Source organism: Prionailurus bengalensis, chromosome C2 (assembly GCF_016509475.1).
Source record: "Prionailurus bengalensis isolate Pbe53 chromosome C2, Fcat_Pben_1.1_paternal_pri, whole genome shotgun sequence".
Lineage (NCBI taxonomy): Eukaryota > Metazoa > Chordata > Mammalia > Carnivora > Felidae > Prionailurus > Prionailurus bengalensis.
In genome coordinates, this window is record NC_057350.1 from 144,751,410 (window position 1) to 144,762,148 (window position 10,739).

Consider the following 10,739-nt stretch of genomic DNA (forward strand, 5'->3'; position numbering starts at 1 on the left):
AGTCTGCGGGATCGAGCCCCACGTCAGGCTCTGCACGGACAGCACAGAGCCTGCTTGGGATTCTCTCTCTCTCCCTCTCTCTCTCTCTGCCCCTGCCCTCACTTGTTCTCTCTCTCTCTCTCTGTCAAAATAAATAAACATTAAAGTTAAAAAAAAAAATGTGAAGTTTAAGGACAAAAACAAATGGATCACAAATGACTGTAGTTTAAAAGAGAGCAATAAAAATGTGACCACAGTGGCATGAGCACTCAAAGAGGGGAGACTGTCATGTAAGGCACGAGATCTTGAAAGAAGGAGGGATTTGAGACCAACAGAGATGTGGAGCAGAGTTAGACACACCCGAGTTTTGAATAGATTCACTGGTCAGTTCATATCATCCTTTGACTGGTCATGAACATTGAATTTGACTGCTCATAGATATTGGCAAGTATTTGGGCATCAACTTCACGCCTGAGTGGTCAATTTTCCTCATATTTTATAAAGAAGCAACTATATATATATATATATATATATACATATTTTTTGTTTGTTTCTTTGTTTTTATTTTTAAGTAATCTCTAAGCCCAACGTGAGGCTCAAACTCATGACCCTGAGATCAACAGTCACATGCTCTACCGGCTGAGCTAGTCAGGTGTCCCAAAACTGTCTAATTTGTAAGAGCAAGTTTTAAGGGGAACCCAGATGTTCTTCAGACCCCCTCAGAAGCCTGGCTTGGGATTGTGGCAGCACAGTAATTTGGCCTGTTTGTAAAGTCCAACTCTAGAAACTTGATGAGAAAAGAAAGTGTAAAGAGATATCCACCACGGTGGTATGATGGATGAAGTTTGTTTGCTATACTTGGCCTGAACTTTGAAAAAAAATGCAAGAGCAGCCTTTTGTGGCTGTGGATATGACTGTTTTGATCAGAATTACTAAAACCTCTCTGACTAGAATGATCGTATTTAAAAAAAAAGTTTTATTTATTTATTTAGAGAGAGAGCACAAGCAAGGGAGGGGCAGAGAGAGAAAGGGAGAGAGAGAATACCAAGTAAACTCTGAGCTAATCAGCACAGAGCCTGACGCAGGGCTCGATCTCACGAACTGTGAGATCATGACCTGAGCCGAAATCAAGAGTCGGATGCTTCAACCGACTGAGCCACCCAGGTGCCCTGAATGATCATATTTTTAAAAATGAAAAAGTCTCATCACTAGATCCTGGGAAACCTGGATTCTTTTTCTATCACCAATTCTGACACGTCAAAACAGGGCACTCCAATTCCCCTTCATTTTCCCCATTATTTTACACGTCACGGAGTAACAAAGTTACTAAAGGGGAGTGCTAAAAATGTGTAGACGTGTCACACAGATAGGCTCTTTTCTACCAGTTACGGTCAGTGTCTTCTTTCCTACATGATACTTGGAAGAAAGTAAGGCTCAAGCTCCAGACGCAAAGGCAATGGGGACAACGCAGGCTCAGAAATGCAGTCAGTGGACCAAACCCTGCAATGGTGTGGACACCAGAAAGATGGTAGTAATCTGAGGGTTGATGTGTGTGTGTGGGGGGGGGGGGGGGAGGGGGGATGGGGGATGGGCACTAAGGAGGGCACTTGCCCGAATGAGCCCTGGGTGTTGTATGTAAGTAACAAATCACTGGATTCTACTCCTGAAGCCAAGACTGCGCTGTATGTTAACTAACTTAAGAATAAATAAATTTTTTTTAAAAGTATATTATGAGGAAAGGTTAAAAAGAGAGAGAGAGAGAGAGAGAGAGAGAGATGATGGTAGTGAGAGATTGCCAGACAGGTTTGCAAAATACAAGGAGCCAAAATTGATCAATGTCAGAAATACCAGTCAAACAGAAACCAAGTCAGAGAGGTGGGTGGGTGTGACACCAGAAGACACACAACGGACGTCCCTTCTCTGTTACTGTTCTCTGGACAGTAGGTCTCAACCGGGGGTGGTTTTGTTTCCCAGAGGACAAGTGGCCCTGTGTGGAGATATTTTTGGTTATCACAGCTTGTTGGGGTGGATACTGCGACTGGCAACCCCTGAGCAGTGGCCAGAGGCACTGCTAAACGTCTTACACTACACAGGATAGCCCTTCCGGGAAAGAATTCTCTGGCCTAAAGAGTCCATAATGCCAAGCGCGAGCAACCCTGCTCTAGGAAGGAGGTGATCACAAGGGTCACTGCTCCATCATATTTATGGTTGTTTTTCTGACGAGAAAAAGTAATCGGTCACGTGTAAAAATATTATGTATTTAATCTGGGACATTTTATCAATACATCAAATAAAGTGTTATCACCACCCCATCAATTATGCCATAGAAGTTCATAGTCTGTTTTTTCACCCCGATGGCCAGAGGTTACCAACTCAAATGTCAAATGCACTTCGGCTGATGTGTAACGCCAAAGTGCCTGATAAAGTCCGAACTTTCCCTAATTGCTGAAACTGACAGGAAATGGTCTGACATTATTTTTATAGAAAAAAAAAAAAATTGTGGCCAAACTCTTTCCAGGAAAGGGCGATTTAACGTTGTTGAAGGGAGAGCAACAGTTCTTGACATGTCGAAGTAAAATGAAATTTGTTTCAGATGAAGAGCTGGGGCCTTGGGAGCCTGCACCTGGCCTAGACGCAACGGCACCCACTGCGGGGCCGCGAAAGGCGCTGCAATCAGCAGCAAGATCCGGAGTGCCGTTACGAGAAAATTGCAGGAATTAGGAGCTGATGGAGATGAAAAGCGTCCTGATTACATTATGGGGCTGGAGGCTGAGACAAGTCAGGGTGACAAAGGACGTCCTGCGTGAAGGAACAACTTGGCTCGCCTCGGTGTGTTTCCAGCTGTCTGCAGCACAAACTGACACGTTGACGTCACCTCTGAAACCAGGATGTGGAGTGGCTAGGAGGTTCGGCTGATACCAGGTTGAAGGGCACAGATTTACTTGGGAGATGGCCTGCTGAGATTTAAATCCTTCGTTTCTGCTTACTTACCGGCTCTGGGATGGGAGCAAATCCCTTAATCACGTGCTTCCTCTGTGAAATGGACCCTTTGGTTGTTGTGAGGTTTGCGGGAGACATGGTTGGCATCTTGCCATGCCTCCCAACATCCCTTTAGTGTTTTCTGCATCCTTTCTCTGGCTTCTCTGCACGTCAGCTTCCGCCTGCGCATTAACACCTACAAATGGCTTTGGGGGACCTCCTCAGCCTCCCGGAGATGCTCACCTGCAGGGGCAGAGAACTGGAAGGACCTTGGGGTTTTCTTTACCCTGGTCCTTAGCCCAGGACTGTCAGGGGTCTCAATATGAAAGAAAGCCCAGCCATCAAGTCCTGAGGCGTAATTTACACTGCAGTGCTCCCCTGTGGGATCAAAGCTGAGGGAATGTACCAGAAATTGCACCTACTTTTCTCTTTCGACCTGCTTCCCCCCACTCCCTCAAGGGTCAAGGACCACTACTCTTAATAAACCACTTGCCTTTGAATCTTGTCTCAGGAAACTTAAATGAGCTAATACACATAAATTACTTGGGACAATGGCAGTGTGTAATGAGAGATTAGTAAACGATAACAGATATTCCACATATGATTCTTTTCTTCACTTTTAAAAAAGGTTTATTTATTTACTTTTGAGAGAGAGGGAGAGCACAAGTGGGGGAGGGACAGAGAGAGAGAGAGAGAGGGAGACATAGAATCTGAAGCTGGCTCCAGGCTCCGAGCTGGCAGCACAGAGCCCGACGCAGGGCTTGAACCCATAAACCGTGAAATCATGACCTGAGCTGAAGTCGGACGCTTAAACAACTGAGCCATCCGGGCGTCCCCAAGTCTTATTATTAGATGCTGACTCTGTGCCAATACCGTGTCACTTACACTCCATTGTGTCATTTTATCCTATCCAAATCTGTACTTCCTTCATGAGAGAAGGAAAAGCCAGAAAAATAAGCCAAGCCTAAGCAAGCAGGAAACAAATGAGGACTCCATACCAGGGTAAGAATTCTGCATCCAAAGAATTGCAGAACAGATGTGGGGGTAAAGAGGCAGCAGCCAGTCCCAAACACTGGTGGAGTTCACAGCCTGAATTTAGAAATGGGATGAGGTACGAGAGAGTCAGTGTGTGGGCTGGTAAATCCTGGTAACAACCTGTCCAGTTGAAGTGATTTTCTGACAGAAGGGAAATAGAGTCCCAAGAGGTAAATTACCTGTAGAGGGTGGTGCAGCGGGGGAGGCCACATCTGCTCTGCCGTGTCCCCTTCCTGGCCACGGGCTCCTGGCTTCCCCTGAGCGTGTCAGAGGTGAAGGCAGGACACTGCTAATGTCCTTAAACCCAAATGAACGGCACTTATGAAGGAAGCCCAGAGGTGGCAAGTCTCCATCCGTCTCTGTCTCATCAGGAGGCCACTCTCTGTAAGACACGTGGAAATTATTTACGAAAAATCGTAAAAGGTATGATTTTTTTTACTTTTTCCCGGCTTTCTCCGAACTCTCCCCATCTGCCTAAAGACAAACCCTCTGAGAGGAGCTCCGTTGTCACAGATCCCTTCCATGGGAGTGTCTTCCCAAGGCAGGACTGAGTCTTGTTGCAGAGGAGGGGACCAGAGGTTGAGCCCACACGGTCAGAAACCATCCTGTCTCCCATCTGTTCTTCTGAGGGCCCGTTCATCTTTCATAAACATCCTTTACTCTCCCCTGGAAGGCCTATGTCCTCCACCCCTCCCCCACCAGGCTACTTTTAACCTGAATTCTAATCAAGCCACCCAGGGAGTTACTCAGTTTTCCTGGGTATGTCCACTCGTATAGATAAGGTACACACATTGATAAACTTCAGATTGTTTTTCTCATGTTAATCTTTTATTACGGGACCAGCAGATAAGAAGTCAGAAACATAGAGAGAAAACGATCTTTTTTCCATTACAATGGCATGCCCACACAGCTAGGTGACCTGTTCCCTGAAGGGAAGGGCTCGCTCTGTTTTCCACTTTTTGAAACACTTTCTAGTATCTGACACTGGGCCTTCTGCATGGCGGGTCCTCAACATTAGTCAACTGATTCATGTTTCACTGTAGGGGTTTATCCGATAGAAACAGAACTGGAAAAAAAGCAAAAAAGCCAATGCGAATTAGCAGTGTTTAATTACAATGTGATAATCGCAAACCACATTTCACCAGCCCCATCTCCAGCTATTTGCTAACTTTTCTTTGTCCCTCTTAGTATTTCAAACAGGGTGGTTGTGTTTCCCCTGCCCCCCAACCCAGAGAGTTGACTTATTTATTTATTTATTTTCAAAGTCTATTCATTTTTGAGAAGGATTGAGAGAGTACACACAGGGAAGGAGCAGAGAGAGTGAGAGAGAATCCCAAGTTCAATGTAGGGCTCGAACTCACGAACTGTGAGATCATGTTCTAAGCCAAAGTCGGACGCTTAACTGACTGAGCCACCCAGGCACCCCTTGACATTGTTATTAAATTTAATTATTTACTCCATAAACATAGTCTATCCCTCCACTTATGTAGGTTTTAATTCATTTCCATTATCAACGTTTTGTGGTTTTCATTGTGGAGGTCTTACAAGTCTTTTATTAGATTACTGGGTGTTTGGTACATTTTAAAATTATTTTATATTATTTTATTTTTCATCATGATAAGTGTACCCTTTGATCCCCATCCTTTACTTAACCCATCTCCCCACCCACCTCCCCTCTGGTAACCACCAGTTTGCTCTCTATAGTTAAGAGTCTGTTTCTTGGTTTCTCTCTCTCTCTCTCCCTCTCTTTTTTTTCCCTTTGTTCATTTGTTTTGTTTCTTAAATTCCATATATGAGTGAGATCATATGGTATTTGTCTTTCTCTGACTTATTTTGCTCAGCAGTATACTCCCTAGCTCTGTGTTGTTGCAAAGGCAAGATTTCATTCTTTTTTATGGCTGACTAATATTCCATTGTATAAATATACCACATCTTCTTTATCCATTCATCTATTGATGGACACTTGGGCTGCTTCCATAGTTTGCCAATTGTAGATAATACTGCAATAAACATAGAGGTGCATGCATCCCTTTGAATTAGTGTTTTTGTATTTTGGGGCTAAGTACCCAGTAATGCAATTCCTGGATTATAAGGTAGTTTTACTTTTAATGTTTTGTGGAACCCCCATAGAGTTTTCTGCAATGGCTGCACCCAAACGCGTTCCCGCTGACAGTGCAAGAGGGTTCCTTTTTCTCCACATCCTCACCAACACTTGCTGTTTCTTGTATTGCTGATTTTAGTCATTCTGACAGGTGTCAGGTGATACGTCATTGTAGTTTTGATTTGTATTTACCTGATGGTAAGTAATGTCGAGTTCCTTTCTATGTGTCTGTTAGCTATCTGGATATCTTCTTTGGAAAAATGCTTATTCAGGTCCTCTGCCCATTTTTAACTGGATTATTTGGCGAGGGATGTTGTATCAGTTCTTTAAATATGTTGGATACAAACTCTTCAGACGGAGTTTTTTCTGTTCTTCCTCTCTCCTCAGTGTTTGCATGGTTGCTGTGGGGAGACAACGTCTCCCACCTCCCTCCCCCCAATAACCTAAGTGTGTAGGTGGAATATTGTTTCTGCCTGGGGACAAATAAGTAGAACATGATATGTTAGAGAAAACAGTGAGGTGGCAATGGCTATTGAGTGAATATTTGCACCCTCCCCCCCCTCCGACCCCCATATCCATATGTTGACGCCTAGTCCTCAGTGTGATGGTATTAGGAGGTGGGGCCTTTGGGAGGTGGTTGGGTCATAGGGGCAGGGTCCTCATAAATGAGATTAGTGCCCTTGTAAAAGAGACCCCAGAGGGCTTCTTGCTTCTGCCATGCGAGGCCACAGTGAATAAACTGCTGTCTCTGAACCAGGAAGCAGGCCCTCACCAGAACTCAACCATGCTGGCATCAGACCCTCCCACACTCCAGAACAGCGAGCAATCAGTTTCTGTTGTTTATAGGCCAGCCGGCGTATGGTATTTTCCGGCAGCAGTCTGAATGGACCCACACCGTGGGCAGTGTCTTTTCCATGCTTTTGCCGTGCCTCTACCCGGTTGTGAGGTCCTGTCTGGGACCCGGCGAAATGAAGAGGTCGGGCTATCCAAGAGATCTGCGTGATCCAAGAAATAGCACTAGCCGCATATGGCTATTTAAATTTAAATTAGTTACAATGAAATAAAGTTAAAAATTCGGTTTCTCAGTCACACTGGCCACAGTCGAAGGGCTCAAGAGCCACCTGTATCTAGTGGTTACCACACTAGACGGTGCAGGTATGGAACGTCCCCATCCTTGCCAGCTCTTCTGAATAGCACCAGACTAATGGGCTCACAGGTCTTTTCTAGCCCCAAGACTCAACGACTCCACAGTTCCGTTAAGGAAACAAGTTCACCGTCGACTGAAAATATGAGTAAATGAATTTAATCTCTGCATGATTGAATATAATTGTGGGAAGAGAAGCAAAATGGCCATGTATGATTAAGAGGTCTAGACTCACTAAAAACAAAACAAAACAAAAGTCACGAGGTACGACTGATGTGAAGGGCTTTATTCCGGCTGCAATGACCTTGAAAGCAAGAACATTTAAATCGAACATGGAACCGCCAATATCCTGGCGGGGCAAGGGGGAGATGTAACGTTTCATGGCTGCAGCGAATGGTGTTTGGCTGCTTCTCCCAGGCCCCATATCGACATAGCCGTGGCCAGTTTATCAATGTGTCCCCAGCTGGCTGTTGCTAGAGACAGGAGCGACTCCTCTGAGGCAGCACCCAGTAATGCTGTCCAAGACCAGCCATCACCCAGGCCAGAAAATCCCCTTTGATTCTGAAGTCATATGTGCCCTCTGTTATCTGGGGCAGGGTTTCTTTCTCTTTTTTTTTCTTTCCTTTTTCTTTTTTAAAAAAATTTTTGGGGCGCCTGGGTGGCGCAGTCGGTTAAGCGTCCGACTTCAGCCAGGTCATGATCTCGCGGTCCGTGAGTTCGAGCCCCGCGTCAGGCTCTGGGCTGATGGCTCAGAGCCTGGAGCCTGTTTCCGATTCTGTGTCTCCCTCTCTCTCTGCCCCTCCCCCATTCATGCTCTGTCTCTCTCTGTCCCAAAAATAAATAAACGTTGAAAAAAAAAATAAAAAATAAAAAAATTTTTGAGGAGAAAGAGAGAGCATGAGCAAGGGAGAGGGGCAGAGGGAGAGAGAGAGAGTCTTAAGCAGGGTCTGCGAAGAGCCCAAAGCAGGGCTTGATCCCAGGACCCCAGGATCGTGACCCGAGCCAAAAATCAAGAGTCAGAAGCTCAACCACCCATGTGCCCCTGAAGCAGGGTTTCTTAAACAAAATGTGGTGACACGGTCCCGTCATGATCATCTGTGACAAGAGTTGGCAGTATGTTACTGTTAAAGTGTGAATGTTTGCATTCTATTGACTTTATTGCGATGTTATTTACTAAGAATTGTTGTGATATTATTGTGAATTATTGTGATATTATTTACTAAGAATAGCAATTGGTATTTGTCGTTTGTGATATTAAGTATGATGTCCCAGGGACTGTGCTCAATAACGTACATCTCGTAGCTCATTCATTTCTCAAAACAACCTTAAAAGTGACTGTGGGTCTATTTCACCACCGCCCCACTCTAAGGAAGAGGTACCGGCCCATCAGATGGGCACCACACCTCTCCTAATCCTCCTGGTGTCCACGAGCCCCACCTCCATCAGTAGTGGGGCAGCTCGTCAGTGTTATGGTTGGTGTGGAATGTGTCACAGGAGCACCACATACATTGAGGCCAGAGAGGCATCACTTCTGCTGAATAATGCCTGGACAGAATAGCGTCTTTGCTGCCTGCTGAGGCTGGGCTGTCTTGCCTGGATGGCTGGTGCAGCTACTCAGCACAGGCAGTGCTTCTCACTGGAGTGGAAGCTGGAGGCGCCGTGGCACTAAGTACCCACTCAGCTTCTTGGTGCCAGCAGCAGAGAATGCTCACGCTGGCTGCTGGAGCCCGGAAGACTCTGGGTCTCTCCATGGACCCTCTAGATCTGGTTCTTCTATCTCAAGACCCACTGACCTATTGCTCTAAGCCAGAGCAGTGGTGAAACTTACCCACATGAAGTCTCATTTCATAAGGCTGTTTTGAGGAATGCAGGAGGTATGAGATATATCTCATTTTGCACTGTGCTTGGCATGTAGTAAAGATTCAACAACCAGCCCCCATTATTAGGATGATCACCACCATTGTTGGTAACGGTCATCGTACAGGTAATAATGACACTGATAACGCAAACATTGGCATTTTATTGTTAGTAACTCGTTCTTTGTAACTCAAGAATCTGTCTAGTCCGTCTGTATGAGTGTTGTGGAAAAGCTGAGATAAAGATTTGCTCTGACCAATCATCCCTTCCTCCCTGCCCTGAGCTCAGCCCACACCCAAAGCATATATTTTCAATTACATTTTGCAGATGTGGAAACTGACGCTCAGAGATATTAAGAGCGTTGTCCAAATGGAAACCCTAGGAACATTACCCTTACAGTCTGTATTTCCACAACACATTCTTGAACGGGAAAGAAAGAGATAAGGGTGGGTGACACCTAAGCCCATAGGTGAAGACCACTCATGGCAGTGTGTTGGGCATGAGGATTTCATTAGTCCTGTGCGTCACGGACTGATTCTAAAGAATCAGTTTTCTGGAAATGTAACGTGTCACTATCGAGAATGGCTCACAGCGTTTCACTGTGTTTCACTAACGAGAATGGCTCACAGCAACGACGCGGTGTTGCTGCTGGCTGAGGTTGAAAAAAATTCAACCAGCCAGCCAGCCAGCCATGTAGTCAAGAAAGACAATGACATAAGATCAGTGTGGCCCATCTCTGGAATCCAGTTGTTTGCTTTGCTCTAAATAAACCCAGCTTCAAAAGCCACAACCAGACAGAATTCTTTTAATGGCTAGAGGAATGTGAAGTTAGGATCTGTGACAATTACCTGAAAAATGCCCTCTCAGGCTGGAAGGCCAGTCTGGACTTTGGGCTTCCATAGTCCTTTAAAAAAGGACCTTGGGTCACCTCCAGAATCATTTCTGGAGCATAGGCTTGGTCCCAGGGCTTATTCTTCATTCTGACATTTTCATTATGTTGTTTGCATCGCTTTTATTAATGGATTGGCCAAGGGCTACTTTGCTTGTCACTAAGGCCAGGGTGATAAAGTTCAGCTTTCATGTTTGTAAAGTGTACATTCCTTGTAAGCTTGAAAAGAGCTGTAGGGCGGGGTTTCCTCAAGACTTAGCAGAATGTAGAACTTACTTAACAGCTTTAACTCCAGGGTCAACACAGCAGGGTACAAGTTCAGGGCCACTGCCTCTTATCTGTCATTCAATCTCCCTTAGGCCTCAGTTCTCCCATATGTCAAGTTAGAACAAGAGTTTCCATCTTGCAGGAGGGTTGGGAGGATTCCATGAGCAAAGGTCCTTGAGGTGTTGAGGTTTGACCTTGACGTTTGAGTCCTCAGACATTCAAATAGCCAGTTGTCAGCACATTTAACAACTGGCACGGGGAAGGCCTGGGCTCATCCGGATGGATGCCCTTAGAGCCAGCGTTCATGCTGACTGGTCGATACTTCTGCTGTTTCAGTCGTTAAGCATTTTGTATATCATTTGCGGTATTGATCATGCAATAAATGTTAACTCTGGTTATTAGTGTTGCTGTTCTCACAAGGAGGAGAATCAGAAATTCACAGGGCAGAGTGTTCCGCACAATTTGTACCCACACACTGTGTGTTGTAT

The 10,739-nt window shown here is 45.3% G+C and overlaps 1 non-coding gene across 1 annotated transcript; it reads right to left on the reverse strand.

Annotated features, from left to right (window-relative positions):
* Positions 1–560: 560 nt before the first annotated feature.
* On the reverse strand, positions 561–633 carry TRNAN-GUU. The gene has a single exon. It is a non-coding gene; the product is annotated as a tRNA-Asn (tRNA).
* Between the last annotated feature and the right edge of the window lie 10,106 nt (positions 634–10,739).